General features: G+C 40.3%; 1 long non-coding RNA gene across 1 annotated transcript; it reads right to left on the bottom strand.

The window, feature by feature from the left end:
• Positions 1 to 12,122: 12,122 nt before the first annotated feature.
• LOC103691897 (uncharacterized) lies at positions 12,123 to 15,289 on the bottom strand. The gene is made up of 2 exons (XR_015683810.1): positions 14,961 to 15,289; positions 12,123 to 12,330 (listed from the first exon to the last, which is right to left on the bottom strand). It is a non-coding gene; the product is annotated as an uncharacterized LOC103691897 (long non-coding RNA).
• Between the last annotated feature and the right edge of the window lie 4,627 nt (positions 15,290 to 19,916).

Below are 19,916 nucleotides of genomic sequence, written 5' to 3'. Positions count from 1 at the left end.
GATGGGGTAGTCGGCTTTTATCTTTTCATCTTTCCCTGTGAGGAGGAAGTGACATCATCTTCATTTCATATCATGCTGTTACTTGCTAGTTAATCAGTGAAGAAGTATTCCCAACTGGTTAGTAAATACCCTTGCTATTAGTGAGTGATATCCATCGTGGCTACATTGTTGGACGATGCCATCCTAAGATGTTGATAGTGGCTTAGGAAGTGAAGCTCCACAAGAAAGGTTTGTTCAAATTCCAATGAGAATCGCTAGAGATGTGCACATTGCCTATAATTTTGTGTAAGGTCAGAACTATGGAATGTAGATTCCTTTTTCTGTTTTAGGAGCTAGAGCATGTGTGAAACCTCATGTTGGACAGATTTTCCAAAACCAGAAAGATAGAGTTGTTTCTTCTTTTTTAAGAGAGGGGTCAGATTCACTGGAAACAATAAGGATACAGGAATGATTGAGACAAGCATGGACTGTGTCCTTCGCATATCCCTTCCCAGGAGTCCTGCCAATAAATTTTGATTGTCTTTTCTGTTTCTGATTTTTTTTTTAAAAAATTAAGTTTCTTATTAAACATATACACAAAACGCAAACATCATATACAATCATGCTGTGCCTTGGGGCTTTTGGCACATGTGTATATGCATATGTATGCATACTGTTTAATCCTCATCTGTTCTCTGAGGTTTTGTAAATCTTGGGGAGGAAAGAAAAAATGGTTTCGTTAGGCTGCCTCCTTGTCTGTTGTGTGATCTAGACCACAGTGCAGTAGGACAGTGTTCTACAAACCATAACCTGAATCCTAACAACTTGGACGTGACAAAGCAGACTTCTGTGCCTATGAGCGGCGTCTTCTCATCCAGCGAGGTCAATGAGTGTAAGCTGTAGGGACAGGCCATATGGCACCTAGAAATGCCAGGCACTCTCTTCACGGTTGATTCTTCCCGTTTTATTTTATAGTTGACTGAGGCATCGAATACCTACAGGGAGCATGTAGAGCTGTAAAGACAAGTGTGTGGGTGGATACATTTTATACAACCGTAGGGTCACCTGTAGATCCTGATGTAGAAAATGTCCATCTTCCTCACAGAACCCTGCCTTTCAGAAGTAAACGGCATTGGTGTCTGTGGCCAAGGACTGCTGATAGGAGCTGCTGAAGATCACGTGATGCAAACCTTATGGGATATGCTTGGGTATTTGCAGTCTTCTGCTCACTCCATGTGGAGCTCATCTATCAGCAGCTACTTTTATTTATTGATCTATAGTATGCCCTGATCCATTGTGAGACTTTGCCACAGCACAGTGATCACTTCTTCCATTGGTAGGCGCCTGGGTTGTTTACAAGTTCTTTCACTCCCCCCGGAAGTTGCCTCTGCTTTGCATTAATGCCCATGCGCTATCAGTTTATGCTTTTTCCTGGAAAATCTATTCAGTTTGAACACTGAGATGGTCATGTTCTATGTAGATGGGGCTGACATCTGGTTGAAGATCACTAAGTGCCCTCCCCCACTCCACCTCTGCCCCATAACATCTTCTTATCATAGCTGTGTTTCTGTCAGGGCCGAAACACTTCTTCCACCTGATACAGAGTCATGCCTGGAGCCTGAATAGCTTGGGATGGCTGCCAATAGAAATCTCCAGAATTTCCTTTGCTTAAGCTTGCTTATATTCTACTATCTGGAAGAGTGTGGGTGTGAAATAAACTTCCTCCTTACTACCAAGCTTGGGTACCCAGTTCTCAGGCCTGTTGGGCTGAGTGTAGTGGGACAGATGCTGCTTAGCGTGCAGTTTGCAAACTGCATCTGTATCCTAGCTGTGTTATTCATTTGATTGTTTATCTGGCCCAAACCTTGGTGTTTGTGAAACAGCTTGAAAAGGCTGTGGTGCATTAGGATAGCATGAAAGGAAGTTGTGACTTGTTCTCAAAGAAGAAGAAAGGATTTTTTTCTTTCTCTGTAGAATCCATAATTTATTTACATGCCCTGTGTTGCATGTAAGTTGCATAGCAACAAAATAAAGTCTGTGCATGAAAATATGAAGGTTTCGTATTACATAGAGATGGGGGACACACTCTGACCTTGGACTCTTTCATAGTGTGCACTCTGTCATTTGGCAATTATAGAAATATTTCAGGGTGACTATTTTAGGTGCTATGTTAACTCAAGTGATAGCAGGTCATCATTATATGTTTATAGGATGGAAAATTTTTATCTGTTTTAAGAGATAGAATTTCCTGTTCTTTCCAAATCTAACTTGTGCAATAGAGCTCTTTTCTCCTCAATCTGGTTCTCCATAGACAGCCAAGGGAAAAGAAAGGGATGCTTTTTCAAACAAATCATTTCCTGTTTGCTTCTCTAAGGATACTTTTCTGAACTTAGATAATGACAATGTTCAACTGAAAATTTCCCAGTTCCTTCTAGAAGTCAGGAATTGGGGAATTCCAGATGCCGAGATGAGGGGTGGAGTCTCTATAAGCAACATGCCTGATTTCATCGTTTCCTTTGACTCAGCATGGCTGGGGGAAAGGCTCTATGAGGCCCAGCTTCCTACCTGGTTTGCTTAGTTTTGTCGTTCATCTTTAGGGCTGATTTGTTATACTTTGCAGTTGAATTTGCATTTGTTCCTAACAGTGGTATCTCCTTAGTGTTGGATCCTATACAGGAAGGGTCTTTATCCTATACAGGAAGGGCCTTTACGGCATATACTACATTTCCTTATCACAGTCACTGCTTGAAGACCAAGGCCAATGTGCCAGGAAACCCTGTATTAGGATCTTGACGACCTGAGTGCCTGGGCCTGCGAACCGCAGTTCAACCTGAGGCCCCTCCAGTCTCAGCTGTGAATCTAAGACCAGCGTCTGCCTAACACATGGGTTATTATGAAACTAGCAGGGAGAAATGAAGAAAATGTATTGTGACTTGTAAAACAATCTTAAAAGAAAAAAATCTTATTAGCAGTCACTAGTAATAGGGGAGGTAATTTAATGCGTGCCAATGTGCATTTCATGTTTACTTATAAGACATTGATGTTGTGGTAAAAACAATTATTTAAAAATTCAAACAATGCAACAGTGAAGAATAAAAATAACCATTTTAACACATGAAAATAACCTATTGTGTTAGAGGTAATGTCTCAGATACTGCTGGGGATATTTAAGAGATATCAGCTGTATGGACAGATAGAGCTGTCTTTACTAAACTAGGGTTTCACATTGAATATTATATTTAAGTAAAATGTTCATTTTTATTTAGTTTGAGTTTAGTAGAAGAGGACATGAAATATAAAGGATTCAAAATTAAAATGTTTTTCTTTGAAAGGAGATAATATGCATAACCTGGATATTTTAAAATTATAAAAACCTAAGAGCTAGGGGTAATTTTGGTTTATGGCACACACATTTCAATTTTGGGCCACATTGGTTGAGTTACTGCTGTGAGGAAGTAATGAGAGTCTAGCACCTACTTTTCCCCTTTCTCCCGATTTTGTGAGTGATTTTCTATGCTGTCATAGTACTGAACACATACCTTTGTGTCAGCAATGCTGGCATTCGGCAGTTACTTCCCATCTTCCCTGTGTTCTGGCCCTGTTCTGATGCACTCAGTTCCTGGATTCACTGACAACTCTTAACTAGAAGAATGGCTACATTCTATGGGCTTCTACATGTTTAAATTTTTTCTCGACACTCCTGCCCCTCAGTGCTAATATTCTGGGGTCATACTCTTTCTGCAAACATTTTAGGTTGTCTTAGAACAACTAATTTCATCAAAAGAAGCAGACTGGTGTTCTTAATGTCTTCTCACCTCCAAAACCTGCTAGGTAGAAGGCCATTTCTGTGACTTTGGGTTTCAAAATTCCAGCTAGGAGTTCATGCTGAAAATGTTGCAAAATGTAAGTTTGTAACAAAACAGCCTACCCCGTGTTTAATTTTATATATTTAATTTAAATATATGAGAAGCAACATGGATATGTCTAATTTTAATTATTAATATACATTTTGACTCATATAGCAACAGTAATATAATTATTATTTGCAAATTGTTGGGCACTTATTCCATGATGACAAACATTTTAAGAAATTTTTGATGAGCAAACCAACTGCATGTGACCCTTTGGATGTTTTGTAATGAGGGAAATATTTTATATGTTCTTCCTGGTAGAATAACAGATGTGGCTATTGAACACTTGGGAATTATTAATGATTATATTCTTTATTTGATTTTAGTTCATTTAAATTTAAGTAGTCATATGTATCTAATGGGTCATCAGTAAAGGGCATAGAACTAGAAGTTGAGGTCCATGTTAGGAACAAAAGAAAATTAATTGAACAGTTTCAAGATTAGTTGAAATGAACTCATTCTGCTGCATGACTACTCCAGGCAGTTGCAGGGAATGATTTTAATGTAGCTTTTGGACTTATCACAGCTGATTCCCATATCATAGGTATATAAACTATAAGAATAAATAAAATATGATGTATAAGATATTTGCACATAAGAGTATCAATTGAAATAATACATGTAATTATATTTTAAAATTATTTGGAAGGGAAGTTGTTTTCAAGTAGCTTTGGTTTTTGGTTGTTTCCTTGATTAGGTTTTATTATTAAGACTTTTAGTTATGATTCACTGAAACAAAAGCAAGAATTTTGTCTAATATCTTCAGTCCACACACTGAAAGGACCCATTATTTTAATAAAACAATCCTGGATGTTAGATCTCATTGTCTACGTGTCTAGTAATATCATTGACCAGTAGGACATGATGACAAACCGTAAGTAACAATGTATGTGTAAGCTGTTACCAAAGTAGGAGTAAGAACACGTGACCTGTGTTGTGATGACAGACCTTAGAAACTTAAGAATGAAAGCGTAGGTCAGACAATAGGAAGAATGCCCAACTGAGTATTTCAAATGGCAAAATAGGAGCTTGTGTGAAATCATTCTCTAGGGAATTCTGGCTCCTATTTGGTATCTAAAAAATTCTTTATCATAAGGTACAAGTAACATTACTCAAATTGAAAACATTTTTTGGTCTTACATTTATTTATTCATTCCTGCTATATTAACAGTCTTAGTATAAACAAGCAAGTCTCAGCTAAAGATTAAAACCTAGTAATAGACCATAACTCTCCCCAAGTCAAGATTCAATCTCTTTTCCAACATCACCTTATATTCTAATTCTATTGCATAGTTAGCCATTTGTTGTTGTAGTAAGATACCCGAGATAACCAGCCTATAAGAAGGGAAGACACATTGGCTCCTCATTGCACAGACTGCATTTCACAATTATCTGGTCCTATTTTGCACTGGGTGGAAGCAGCATGTCCTGGGAAAACCAAAATAAACAATTTTTAGTAGAGCCATTTCTCTTTTGATAATTAATTTACTTTACACCCCAATATCAGCCCTCCTTTTCCCAGTCCCACCCTCACAGCTTCTTCCCTGTTTTCCCCTCCCCTTCTCCTTTGAGAAAGGGGAGTCTTCCTCTGGTGTGGTCCCCCACCCAACCCCCGCACATCAGTTACTGCAGGACTAAGAACATCCTCTCTCCAGATAAGGTGGACAAGTTAGAAGAATAGGATCCATAGACAGGCAATGAATTCAGGGACAGCTCCCCTCCAGTTGTTGGGAGACCCTTATGAAGACTAAGCTGCCCATCTGCAGCATATGTGTGGGGGCTAGGTCAAGTTCATACTTGGTTGGTGATTCAGTCTCTGAAAGTCTCCAAGGGAGACACATCTTTTTAATGATGCATTTACTGATGGTGCCACAAAATAACAACTGAACCTTTTTCTATGACTTTTATATATGACTTCGTGGAGTGTCTAGATCCAAGCTATAACACATCCAATATAAACATTAAAGAGTAGTATGCGACAGTCTTTTGAAAAATTTGAAGTGTGTGTTTAAATATAATCTGTGTCATGGTTTGAATACCCCTGTTTTAAGTAGTACTTTTTTTTTAAAGCAGTAAGGAATAAAAAGAAAGTTTTTGAAAAAACTCTCGTCATTTGACTGAACACTGTTAAGATTCACTGTTTTCAATATTCCCAAACACATACCAACAACGACAGCAATAACCACACTTAAGACTCAGTCATAAGTAAAACCTCAATCCATCAAAGAAAAGGACTAAAATGATTTATTTCATGAAACTCTTAAATAGTCACAATTAGGCCAAGACAGTGTATACAAAAGCCAGAATGAATACATTTGAAAGGCAGCCATTGGATCAGCTGGTGGATTTGTCCACACAACGGCAAAAACAAGTTACTTGTCCACTCTCCACTAAATAGACCACAGGCTTTGTTGTCAAGTAAACACAAATGCAATGAAATCTACAGATTTTCTCCCAAGCATCATTTTAGATAAATGTTTCTTGGCTGATCTTAGTCTAGGTCTGTTAACAATTTATTCTGGGTTATTTGATTGGCCTTCAGCTCTTTGGCCATCCCTTGTCCATCCTGTACCAGGCAGGCAAATGATGGAGAAAATGATGCATGTGTAAACAGAGAAACAGGGAGGGAAAGGCTCTGGGAAGCCAGGCTCCTCCCAGGGTTATGGCTCTCCTCAGGAAGGCAGCAGTTAAAGGGCATGGGGCATGCATGTTTCAACTGCCTCTGCTTTGAAGCAGCCACACCAAGAGCTCAGAAATGAGAATCTTGTCCCTCTACTAAACACTTGTTAGCATATCTACTTTGGACGCTCTTCTCTGCTACTTTTGGAAGTGAAGGAGAGAGCATATGTTTTGAATGGATCTCAACCACACATTCTCTATTAATTTCCCCAAGCACATACCTTCTTGATGCTACACGTTCAGTCTTCCTGTGATTTTTAACTTGTCCAATAAAAGGAAAATGGTACGAGTGCAAGCTACAGTGAGAAGGGAATACGACTCACATCATTCAAAGATTTAATTTGATTAATTTAATTTCAAAGAGCATTTTCTTTACCTTTCAAAGAATTTATCTTATTACTTTCAGTACATCTCATGCTCTTGTGATCCTTGAAGTGTTTGACTGTTGATCAGAAATCAAACGCAAGCCAGTGATCTCTAGTACTCTTCCCCAGTGTAAAAGTCAGTCTGCTTTCCCATTCTGTATTCATCATGGTTGGGTGTTCCCTGGTCTATGAGTTGGGAAGCAAAATTACAGATACTTGAATCTAAGAAATGGTCATATTCAGAACCAGGTCACAACATGGAAACAGTTCAGTGAAATCAATAATTGTCTTGATCATAAGATATCTCACAGTGACAGTTACTAAAACAATATTCAATTAATACAGATATTTTAAAAGTTTCACTGGAGGATGCCAGGAAGCCTGGGAGGGGCAGTGTTGTGTGCATGATCTATGATTTTTCAGAGCTTGCTTCTGTGCCCCAGATCTCTCTCTCTGAACACCAGGATCATGCAATAATGAAGAGTGGACCAGGAGCTGTCACCCAGGCTTTGGCGTTCTTGATAGTGCCCCCCCCCCCGCATTAGGATGAACTATTCCTTGCATTGCTTTTCACTGTTTTAATATTTAACTTAGGATGGTAAGTTTCCATTGTCGTTAACTTAAGAACTTAAAACCAGACAACTTGAAGAAAGAACGCTGATTTTATACATTATTCTGAAAGTACAAATGAGACTTTATGATCACAAAGTGTCACTGTGAGTTTATTTGATTGACAATAAGAAATAGAAATGATAATGTAATAATATTAAGGAGTATGGTTTTCTTAAATATAGATTCTGATATTTAAAAGTCCTTTGATTCTCCAGTAAACATCAAATTGAGTTTGATAAGCAACAGAAATTCAACAAAGTGACAGAATTTTCACATCCTTGGAGCATGCCAGTCATGTATCAATATGCATTCTTGACACAGGCCAGAGAAAGAATTCTTTAGCCAGGTAAATGGGGCAAAGGTATGGGATGCATGGTCATCCCATGCTTGAGTCATCTTAAAACAAGAGGCATAATCAACATCTCTTCAATGCTCTGAAAAAATCACATTTCAGCATGATGATGAACAAATGATGCCCAGGTGAGATTTTGGAACTCATGGTGATTTGTTGGCAATAAGACACAGTTTGAACTAAGTCAAGAGAAAGGATGAATGCCTTAGAAAAACCACAGGAATAGGCAAATCCCCAAGCTGTAGCCATGGCACGGTGGGTGCTACAGGGTTTGAGGTAACATGGTTTGAAAGCAGCAATGATACTTTGGATTTTCCAATCTCGTTCCTCTAGAGTGTTGCCTTGGTGCTTTTGAGTCACAGACCCAATAGTCTCCTGTAGTGAGATGTTCAGCTATCTGCCATTCCTATCTCCTGTATTTGTTATGAAGAAAACGTCACTTAATTTTTTTCCATCTCCCACTCATGATAATGAGGAAACAGAACTCATACGGACCACTTATTTCTTTCTTGACCTGCCATATGTGGGCAGGAAGAAGAAGTACTAATTTCTATGTGACCCTCTGGATGCTCAGTATTGACCAGGGAACAGCAGAGCTCATGCTGTTCCCAATGTATGACCACTTTACTGGCAACAAAACCGTAGGTACGCTATAGGAACAATGAAATTTGTAGTGAAAATATATCCCAAGTAATGTTTTGGCTTTCAAAATATCACTTGTTATGTGAGATTCAAGTTTAACTTGGCACTCTGCACTGGTATATGTGTGTGTGTTAGACCTGGCAAACCGTCTCTTTGTGCCATTTTACAAACCAAATCCTGTTTTCTGGCTATATCTCCATTTTGAAAAAGAAATTTTGGAAACATACAATTAACTATCTGTATTGGTAGATTCCACACCTACGGACTCAAACCCCCACAGGACAAGCCAAGCTGTGCCTGCATGGAATGTGTGCACATTTTTTCTTGCCTTCTCCAAAATACTACAGTATGACTGTAAAGCCTTTGTATTTTATCATGTTGTTAGTAATAGAGATGGGTTTAAACATATTAGACAGTAAGCATGGTTTATGTGCAAACCCCATGCCGTTTTATCAAAGGGACTTGAATATCTGTGCAATTTAGTTTCTATGGAGGGTCTAGAATTAATTCCCCATTTATAGATACCAAAAGAGGACGCATTTATTCTCTGACGATAATCTTATGGCACCTTGTGAATGCATCATCCCTCGACAACTAGAAAATTACAATGTGCGGGAGCTAGCCCGAGGTCTCATTAAATTATCTTTTTCTTCATTCACTCAGTCTCCCATCAGTGACCCAGAATGAGCATGTCAATTTGAGGTCATGAAATGATAGACATATAGTAAAGCAAATTTTCTCTTTCTTTCAAATTTACCATCTTGTTTGTTTTCTTCTTGGTGTACCTAAATCAATCCCATAAATTTAACATTGAGTCTTGTGTTCGATGTCTTGTATAAGACACATCAGCTACCGAGTTGATTCAAGAAGTTAATTACTTTCCCCAGCCCAAGTATTTATTATGAAAGCTTTGGATAAAGACACAACAGAGGGAAGGGCTGGGGTTCTGTGGACACTATGAAAACTCTACACTTTTGCCCGTTCATCTGCAGTTTAAGAAACTTACCCAGAAAGGGTATGACTTAGCCAAGGTCAGTCAACCGACAGTAGCAGAATCAATGATAACTGATAAGCTTTAAGACAATAAAAACAAGATTGAGTTATAAGAAATGAAAAAAATCTATTCATGCAAATCCCCAGAATAACTGTCTTAATCAGTCTAAATAAAACTAAACATTTCAGGTGAGTATTATTTAAAAAATTACCAACTTTACAATGGAAGAAGTGTGGCCTCCACAAGTGTGGCTGAAGGCATTATATGGAGCAAGGAAGGTACATGAGGGAAGGCTCGCAAGACCAGCAAACAATGAAGGGAATTCACAGAAGAACTGGAAATAGCTGGCACAATGGAGCCTTCAAATCCTAATGCCACCCTGGTACTGTGAACTGCGCTTATGGAGGTCCTCAGCCAATCTGAAGTCTTCTCCGTTGAGTTCGCTGATTACACACAAGGCAGAGAAATGGAATCATCTGTTAGCAGATTTTCTAGGTCACTATCAAGCTACTTTCTTCCTGGACACCAAGAAAGCAAGGAGTATATCAATGAAATATTTTTGACATTGTGATCTTATATGACACTATAGAGAGAGAGTTTCAAAGGTAGATCAACACCTAATTCTGTTCTCTGTTACTCTTAGGTTGAAACGTTCAGTGTTGGGCAAGGGATGGAGGGAGAGGAAATGTGGTTTTTTTGCCTTTGCTAACTCAGCTGGCTTTCCAGCTGTCTCTGGGTATGCATGACAATCCATCATTGCTGTCTCCTGGGTAGTTTTTCTGCAGGTCATTGCCTGTGACTCCCTCCAATGGCTCTCCATCAACCTTGCTCTGGTAAGGACCGGAGCCATGGAGAATATAGTCGAATGCTTGCCTCTGGCTCCTGTTCTGGTCTTGGCAGGGGCAGAGTCCAGGATGGAGACGAGACAGGAATCTGGCTGTGAGTATCTGTCCCAGTCAGGCCTCTTGCCAGCTTAGGATCTGGTCCTCATTTGAACACCTGAGACCCTGTTCTCCATCTCGTTGCTTCTGTGGTCTAGACATTATTTCCACTGTCAGATATGGCACACGGTAAAACCTAGAAAAAACACAGGGCCTTGACAGTGAGAAATAGTGATCCTTATGCTTATCCCAAAGCTCATAGCACATAGCACAGAACAGTTCCAGAAGCCTTTTCTATGTATGGCACTTGTAGTGACACTTCCTATTTCCCTCAGTCCTAGAGTTATCCAGAGAATATTTAATACAGGTATTATTTCCCCAAGAGACAAGGAAAGCAAAATACAGTTGAAAGCAGAATGTGGTGTGTTGACAAACCTACCCACCTCTAGGGAAGCATGCTGGCTTCTGGTTTACTCACAACTGGATGGTGGGTTGCTAACATCATCATAGCCTCTTGCTTCCATATTCAGCTTTATACCGAAATTCCTATGAGCTGGAAGCTGAAAAAATTAGGAGTCCATAATAAAAAGCAGTAATTTGTGGGAAATGTGCACTAAAGAAAGACTAATTACACCGCAGGCCTGTCAGGCTTCATAGTCGCTTCTCCCCCCCCACCCCGCGCCCCCATTTTGTCTCAGCACTGAAGACCTGTTTGATGTGCTGTTATTCAAGAACTTTCAACATCCTTTTTGAACACCTGTCTGGATAATTAGCCAAGCCGTAGACAGAGATCAAAGCTGTGGCTATTTTCTCTGCTCTTTGAACAAGAAGTGCCCTAGGTATCTGTCTGGAATTTGATATAAAAAAGACCTTGCCACAGTACGATAGAAAGATCCCGCCCCCGTGGCATCCATCTCTAGACCCATTGATGCTTTGAGCTACTGACACGTGCTCCCGTTATGACAAGGCATCTAAAGGTTTAAAGTTTGGCTGAGCGGGGGTGTTTTTCTTCTTCTATAAACCCAGAGTAAACATTAAGCAGACAGTGTTTCTTCTTAGGGCTTTAAACGGGAAAGGGACTGAATCTGAAAAAGCTCTCTAGTAAGAAAGGGGAGTTCAGAAAGTGTCCTTTGCCCGGGAGCTACATGAAGAAGCTGCCGGAATGAGGATGGGGTCAGAACTACACCGCGTGGCCTCATTCATAACTTCTCAGCTACGAACATCAGCTGATGAATATTTATGTTACTCCTGGCTTAGACCAGAAAGACAAATAAGGGGCGGGGGGAGTTAGGAAAAGGTCGTCTGAACTCTGTGGGATTTTTAACCAACACTTTCCATGCGCGAGCAGTAGCCCTGAATGAAGTCATTCTGTGCAGGGGCCCGGTCTGGGAGAGCAGCTTGTTCATTAGCGCTCTGCAGAAATTGAACCTTGTGCATTCGTGAGGTCCTGGAAGGGAAACCCTTTTGCTTAAGTCAAACACACTGGGTACATAGCCACCTTAATATTATTTTTGGGGAGTAAATTATTGCAAATTGCTCCTTGCTATATAATAACTTTAATGGTTCAAAGAAAGAGCGAACGAGTGAAGGGGATCTTTTAAAATGTCTTTTAAAGGGGCGATTCTAGTCTAGAGTAATATTTTACAGAGTGACAGTTTCGGAAAAAATGTTTTAACATGTATGAAATCAATTAACTAGGTCTTCTAATTATCATGGTTCAGCAAATTATTTTATTAAAATCTTGTGGAGATTTTATTTCAGGAGACTGGGCCCTCATCCCCTTGCTGCAGAACCAGCCACATTTGATCACTCCCACACTTTCTCCATTCCTCCTTGGCCTTTTCCTTTGGTCATTACTGTTGCCTTTGCCTCTCCTTCGCTTGTGTTACAATTTTCACCCCAGCTTAACCCGAGGCTGTAGAAAAAAAGAAGAGGAAACACGTAAAAATGGGAAAAGCATTAAAATAGCTATTATTTCTTTGTTCATTCCAGTTGATGACAAAGCTAAAATATTTAGCCACAGTGAAACTGTGGTAGGATTTCAGTGTGATTGTCTTTGAAGCTTTGTTGCAGTGCCATTGTGCATAGTGACACAGGTGTCCATTTTCAGGGTACCCAGAAGCACTTTATCCCTATGCAGATGGAGAACACGTAATTGGCTGAGGAACAACTGTCAAGAGACACCAGGAGGAAGTGAGGTGTTTTTGAGGAACAGCTGCAAAGTGTCCCTTGGGTAGGTTCTACCTGGAGAGTTTGTCTCAGAGTTAAGAGTGGCAAAGGGGTTGCACAAGGTTTTGGGGGAGACAGTAGCTTGAATGAAAATCACCCTCATTGACTCGTATATTTGAATTTGTTCTCTGCTCTGCGGAACTGTTTTGGAAAGAATTAGGAGGTGGAGGTGGAACTGGAAATTTTAAAGAGCCACTAGGTCCAGTAGCTAGCGCTCTCTCTCTCTCTCTCTCTCTCTCTCTCTCTCTCTCTCTCTCTCTCTCTCTTCTTCCAACTTACAGATCAGCATGCATGCTATTAGCTTTGTCTCCAGCTTCCTGCTCCCTGAGATAGTAGTCATGGATTAATCCCCTGAAACTGTAGGTAAGTCCCCAACGAAATGATTTCGTTTGTAAGTTGCCTTAGTCATGATGTCTTTTATAGCAATAGACAAGTAACTAAGACCATACCAGCAATGAGACTTTGCTGTGACAGGCCTGAGCAGGCTGCTGTTTGGAACTTTGGATTAGGAAAGTGGTTGAATACTGTAAGTGGGGTTTAAAAGGACTTCCTGAGGATCTTGGAAGACAACTGAGAACAATGTAGACTATGGGGGCCCAGCTTAAGGGGCATCAGAGGGGAACAATATTATCATGTGAGCCAGAGACCATTCTTGTAATATGTTGCAACAAATGTGGTTGCTTCTTGCTCTTGTCCCAAGAATCTGTTTGAGGCTAAATTGGACAGTTTTGAACTAATATCATCGACAGAGGGTATTTCAAGACAGCCTAATATTAATTGTGTCATGTGGTTATTAGCAAATGCTCTTATGAATATCTACAAATGAAAAAAAGTAGGGCAGAAGAGATACAAACTATAGTTTGAAGAAAAAAAGAACACTAGGGAGTGTGATGTTGGAACCAAGGTCTTTTGATGCTGAGAAAGAAGAAGAACTCAGATACGAACAAAAGAAAGTAAGAGTAACTATTGCAAAGCATCATGGGTTTGGGAGCCAGAGGATGGCTCAGTGGGTAGAGAAGCTTGCTACCAAGTATGGTGATTGGAGTTTCATCCCTGGTGCCCAAGTCTTCTGACATACACACACACACACACACACACACACACACACACACACACACACACACACACGCACACGCACACGCACACACACGTGCATGCACACACACACACCAGACTCAGGCTCTCTCTCTTTCTATCTCCAACTTCTAAAAAGTAATATTTGTAGAAACTCTATCTTAAAAATGTAACAGATCAAAAGTACAGTTTGTTGTATGAAATTTTAGCCCTTGTTTTATCATCAGTTTGAAGACCAAGGGAGCATTAATTCACCTAGGCATTTAAACTAGTGGCTAAGGAGTTTTTGTACATCTTCAGACTTACATGACTGATGACAGCAATTACTGAAATACATGATATAGACGACGATCCCAGGTCATAGAGTGAACGGCCTTTTCTATAAACAGTAAAGGTCTATGCAAAGAACTAACAAGGCAGATGCTCCGGGTACTTTACTGAAAACATTCCTAGGAAGTAAATGACTGCAAAGCAACTTCTCTTTGAAGTCAGGATAGTCCAATCCTATCTCTTATATATTTGGTTGTGAGCCTAGGCTTTAATGGCTGAGCCATCTCTCCAGCCCCCGATCCTATCTCAAAGTCCTACTTGGGTTTCTGTACATTGAGAACACCCTAACAGAGCTGAATTGTGGGCCAGTGTCATACTCAACTAGGAATCCGAAGGCTTTCTTGGTGGTTTGTGCCTGGTACAATGCGGATTAATTTTATAGAAATACTCAAAGATCATTTAAATCAAGATCAGAATTCTCCAGACATCTTCACAGTGTTTTTATATTTCCTAAACATAGAGTAGTAAAGAACTGTGAGGCCCTATAATGCCAGAGAGCATTAATGTTTGGGTTCTCAGACACTGAAACTCCCTCTAACAGCTTAGGGAGATGGCTCGTAGCTAAAGTGAAGGAGTTCCAATGCCCAGAACCACCACAAATGCTGGCTGGGCATAGTGATTCCCAGGAATTTCCCCCCAAGGAAGCAGAGACAGGATTCACAGCGTACTGGCCAGCAAGACTGTGTTAGTATGTCCTCTCCTTGGTGACCTGTCTCTTCGAGGTGGGTCCTTGGTCTTTCTGGTTTCTACATCATGACAACTTTTTTTTTTTTTTTTTACAATCACACAAGAGACACACAAGAAATAATTATTAATCACTGAAAATTTTGCAGCCCAAGAAACATATTAGCAGACCCGGAATAAAACCAGCAGCAGCAATAGGGACACGGCAAACGCGAGTGTAGCACAGACCTTCGGCACAGTCAAGGCTTTGGTGATTTTTCGCTCCTCCTTGCCTTAGTTGACCCTCTCCTGGTGTGGTAACTGGAAACTAATTCATGTTCTGCCTGTAGGTGGCGACATCTGAACTCTTTTCTTTGATGCTGAGATTTCGTCCTACAGGCAGGTGCGAATGTAAACGAATGTCCGAAAAGGAAGACCAGGGGCTACAGCTACCCAACTATTTCTATTATATTTGGTACAGAAAACATTCCCGGAGGCAGAGAGCATCCATGTTGAATGTGCACTCAAGGTTGATGGAGAACGTGAACCTGATCTACCGTCTAGAACATATTTCAGTCATTGTGATGTGGCAGAAAGAAGTTTGCATTCTATTAAAGAGTGGCTGGTTGAGTGTTTCTGTACTATTAATACTATCTGCCCATTAACTTTCTCTTTAATTACTGCACTTTTGCTGTCACATATAAGACTTCTTATCCCTAGCCAAAGACCACAAAGAATTTTCTCTTTCGCTTTTCTTTGTAAAGTTTTATAGTCACATTTTATTTAAATATAAGATATTAATTTTAGTTGCATACAAGGTATTAAGTATAACATTAAATTATGTATTTTGTATACTTGTCAAATGCAGTGTTTCAAATACCGACATTTGTCTAAACAACTTTGAAGCATTGTCCCTAATGAAGTGGACTGATGTGATAATTAGTTTCTGGCCTCTTTGTTATGTTACTTATATATCTATTCTTGACTTTTACAGAAGAGTCATTATTTTAAACTTGGACAATGTGAAAATGGGTTCCCCTCTAAGGACATCTGTTGGGCCTTTGCTCCATTTGTGAACGTTATTAGGTGCTCTGAGCTCAGCTTCTGCATCAGTAGAATATAGACTTTTATGAACAGTTGTCTAAATTCATTCCTTCCTCTTTATCTCCCTCTTTCCCACATCTCCAGTTTCTAGGTGGTTCTGGGGTTCGCTCAGATTTTCTTTCTCATTCGTGTCGTTCCACATCCGGCCAGTAGGTGGTGCTGTGCAGCAACACATCCACTTGTTGATGCCTCACATCTTTTAAAATACCGGATTATGTCATCTGCCAGTTGCATGACTTCTGTCTATGCTGTGAAAAATGATCACTAAATTGTTACTAGAACAAGAGTTTAGGAGCCTCTCTCCCTGAGCATCAGAGTTCAGGTTGGAGTTAGGTTGCTCAAGTCTCCACACTGTCGAGATTTAAAGGCTTTTCATTATGAAGGGAGACTTCAGAAGACTATACCATCTTTTGTGATGGGGGTGGAGGGTGGAGGCGGAGTGAGGGTGGAAATGAATAAGAACAAAGCGAGTACAAAATTGTCATAAGCTAACCCAGTGTTTTGTATGCTAATGTAAAGACTTGCAGCAAAGAAAGCAATATGGGGTAATGGCCTTGAAACCCCACAATACAGTCCAAAATGACATTTGAGTTGGTGTTTGTTTATCAAAGAGTAAAAACAGAGATGGTTCTAAAGAACACAAGGGGCTAGCTAGCCCTACTGCTCAAAATAAAATTCAAGGTTAGTTTGTTTGTGAATTACTGAGCCAGCTGGCTGTCCTGGCCCAGTATGACTTTTGTGGTGACAGCTGTTCCTACCAGGATTTGATGGCAGGGAGTGGTGAGGACAGAGTTGGTGGTTTTTGAGATGAGCTGGATATGGGAGATGGGTTGCGAGGTTTCCTTAAAGAGGAAATCCACAGGTTTCAGATCCTCTCCGTTGAAATCATAGTTTCTGCGGCTGCTCTTAATGCGTTTGCTTTCTGGGCAAAGAGAGGTAGGCATGAGCAGTCGGTTGGTTGTTACTCTGTGTCCCCTTAGGTTATGATTTAATGATGGGAGGTTCCATTTGCAAGAGCTTAGACTGTGAGGGTTTCCAGCAAGGGCACTAGAGTAGCCTGCAAAGAATCTACCCTGTGCTGCCCTGGCCAAGAGCCCCGAGGCTGCTGTGAAATCCTGTTTCCTTTCCCAAGTTCCCAAAAGCCAGAGGAAAAGCTCTCCTTGGGGTTGATGGCACCATGCTGGGGTTTCCACGTGTAAATGCTGACAACAGTCCCTCCACAGTGCCTCATGGTTTCGAAGAGCAATTTCAGAAGTGTAATTCTTAACTCTTTCTTTGGAAGTCAGAAACTCAAGATAGGACACTGGAAGCCAAAAGCAGAGAAAGACAGAAGGAAAGAAACACTCCACTTCCCCAGTTCAATCAGATCCCCAATGAAGCTGTCATCTAACCCCCTTCTGTTCACTTTCCTGTGTTATACATCTCAGCAAACTGCATTTTCCTGTTCTGGTTGTTTAGCCCCAACCTTTGGAACTCTCTTTGAATTCCCTCTTCCATGATCTAGAATCAAAGCCTGTTGGTGCTGACTTCAAAATGTCACTGGAATCTAAGCACTCACCACTATATTTGGTCTGATGTGACATCATCTCAAGCATGCACTAAAACAAGAGTTTTTCTAAGATTTCTTTGTTCTAATCTTGCCCCCAATTCATTTTAATTCCAATATGCTAGCTACAGGGATACCATTAAAAGCTAAGTGGGCGCCTGTTTCTTCTCTACTCAGACCTCCACAGGCTTTCCATGTCATTAGAAGGAAACAGAACTTATACTGGGGGGAAAGGTCCTAAATGAAAGGCGTGCCCCTCCCTAGCCATTATTTATGTCATCCACTGATGATGCTTGGCTGTTTGGTCTCCTGTTTGTACACCTGAAAGAAAAATGCCCACCCTCTAAGGCTCTGTTCAGCTACTCTTTCTTTCAACCCCTTCTCCCTGACCTTCATGCAGTGCTGCTTTTCAATATCGCCTTCTCTGGCTGTAGGATTTGACGTTTACCCTGAGGGCAGGCTGGCTGGCTGGGTAGCTCCAGGGATAAAGATGCTTGCTCTTAAGCCTACTGAACTGAGTTGAAACTCTGGATGTCATATGGCCAAAGGAGAGGACTGATTTCTACAAGTTATCCCTGGCCTGGATATGTGAGCTCAAACATGTGTGTGTGTCTGCACACATTGCATAAAAACTGCACACACACTGTACACAGACACTACACACCACACACACACACACACACACACACACAGAGTAAAACACATTCACCCATACACTAAACAGATACATAATAAAAAATATCTCTTTAACACTTCTTCACAAAATTCTTATATTAATATTTCATTTTAGTACGTACTAATACACGTTTCATTTTGCAAATCAACTCTCTTGCTTAACTTCTAAGGATACAAACCTCTTAGAGCAATGACTCTAAGCCTTTATTTCAGCTCCCAAATCTACATCACTCTTGCCATATGTGAGACCCCCCAAAAAGGTGGCTTGGCTCCTGGGCTGACTGTGGTGTTCACCTAATTTCTGCTCTTTACAGTCCTTGGTGGGTCTCCCAGAGGAGAGGACCATTGCATTGGTCCTGGAACTGCAAAGTTCATTACTTAGCTTGGAACACATAATTCGGTTCCCTGCCATCATGGGTGAAGGATGCAGGTTCATGGTCATAGTTCTGGAGAATCACTGTTCTCCATGTGTTTCTTAAGCGATCGTAGCTCTTCACCAGCTTTTGGGACACACTGGCCTGACATACAGTTTTCTTATTAATTCCACAAATATGTAGTGAACATATTCTGTAGTGTAGATATCATGCCCGGGAATGGTCCCAGCCTGGAACCTGGTAGGGGAGAGAGCTGTGTAAAGTTAAACTTGGACTTGAGTGGAATGAGTGTCTCCTAGGCATCCGTTGCTTGCAGTTGATGCAGAGAAGACAAACAAGGTTGGATCTTAAATGGTTCTGAAGAGCTTTCAGGGGAAGTGACTCACAGTCAAAGGGAGGCAACAGGGCAGGATGGAAGACCCTGTGGACGGGCAGGCGTCTTGTCTTCTGTATCTATCGCAGAGACTAGGGTCTCAATACCTCTTGGAAGATTTAGTCTCATGGTCTTTGCATAACCATTTCCAATAATCCCAGGACAATGGATGTCTGGAGAGAAGACATATAGGTTTTGGATTTCTTTGTCTGGACTCCCTTTAAAATGGTATAAAGTAAAGCTGCTCCTAATGTAGAATAACTAAGGATTTTCTTGAATGTTCAAATTTCAACAAAAAACAGTGTAGCCTTTGATAATAATACAAATGGGAGAGATAGTGATGAATAACAGGGGTGAGTCTTCTGGGCTTGAAACTTCAATCTTCCTCAATTCGTATCCCACGAGGAGGACTTAAAGGCTGGTTTGGAACTCTCTGTGTTCATTCTCAGCCATCACTCCTGACCTTTCCAATCTTTAATGTAAGTCTTACATAACTTGAGTTTTCTGTGCTACAATTACTCAATTTTCGAATGTCATATTTATATAAAGTAACATGCTTTGCCTCTTGGTGTTAGTGGCCATGACAAGCACTCCTCACATCTCAGTGCTATAGAACAATACTGTGACAATTTTTGTCCATATTATGTGTCTCAAGAGAGTGGGAAATGGGACAGAAGCATCAATTTTATGCAGTCATTTAGAAATAAAATTTCTGAACCTTTTTAATCATAGCCTTACTACTTGTTTGGTCTCTTTCAGATAGTTGATAAGGAAAAGACTCAAGCAAATATTCATTTTTAACACATCCCAAATAATAGATCAATTTATACCTTAGTGTAAGGGAGATATAATACCTATTTTAGACTATGTGGCCCACCCATTGTCTGTTAAATTGACTTTTTTTTTCTGGAGCTAGCCAGCACTGTACATTATGCAGTGTTTGAATAAAACTTTATTGGTCCAGTATGGCTAGTAGGTATTAGTTTGATGAATGCTGCATTAAGCCCTGTGAAGGCATTTGTATTCCAGTAACAAAAAAAAAACCAAAAAAAAAAACCCAAAAAAAAAACCAAAAAAAAAAAAACACAAAAAAACAAAACAAAAAACCAAAACCCTGTCATATGTATCTACTT

Source organism: Rattus norvegicus, chromosome 3 (assembly GCF_021556685.1).
Source record: "Rattus norvegicus strain SHRSP/BbbUtx chromosome 3, alternate assembly SHRSP_T2T, whole genome shotgun sequence".
Classification (NCBI taxonomy): Eukaryota; Metazoa; Chordata; class Mammalia; order Rodentia; family Muridae; genus Rattus; species Rattus norvegicus.
Note: the sequence above shows the minus strand (reverse complement) of the source record. Positions and strands in the feature narration are given on the sequence as shown.